Consider the following 671-nt stretch of genomic DNA (forward strand, 5'->3'; position numbering starts at 1 on the left):
ATATACAGAGAGTACACTGAAGAAGTAATGTCATCTCTTATCTTGGATGTAAGGTGGGAAATAAAAGAAAAAGTGAAATATTTCCTGTTCAAAATATTAAAAAAAACATCCTTTAATTGTAAAATGTACTATTTATTTTTTCCACAATTATTAGTATCAAAACGGCTGAAAAAAGAAATGTCTCAGCGCGTGCTCTCCGTTGGCCTCCAGCTCTCCGCGGTTTATTGAACCCTCACTTGTCACTGAAAGTGTTTCTGCCTCCGGATCACTTCTCCTCCAACATGGAGCCGCCGGGAGGAAATCTTAAAACCCCTTCCAGGAAGCAGAAACCCTGACATGACTTTTACGCTTCTCCGGCGCGCACTTTTACGCACGGAGAAATCGGCTTTTGGAGAAAACAGAATCCTCAGCCTCAGTGCGCGCATTCAGTCTGCTGCTGCTGCTATCTGACACTAAAATCACCTCGGCGTGTCCTGACCGTGTCCGCGTGCCCTCCACATCCCCTCTCCTCTGTTTATTTTGCCTCAGACTTCTGGATGTAAACAGTTTTGAACACGCCGAAGGGGAAAATATTTGAATCGGAGGAGTGTAAATATGAGGAGCGGCGGGGATTTGGTGTACGCATGCACGGTGTGTGTTTTCCAGCGACGGGGTTTAGTTTAGCTGGGGGG

Source organism: Notothenia coriiceps, unplaced genomic scaffold (assembly GCF_000735185.1).
Source record: "Notothenia coriiceps isolate Sejong01 unplaced genomic scaffold, NC01 NC01_scaffold00037246, whole genome shotgun sequence".
In the NCBI taxonomy this organism is placed as follows: Eukaryota; Metazoa; Chordata; class Actinopteri; order Perciformes; family Nototheniidae; genus Notothenia; species Notothenia coriiceps.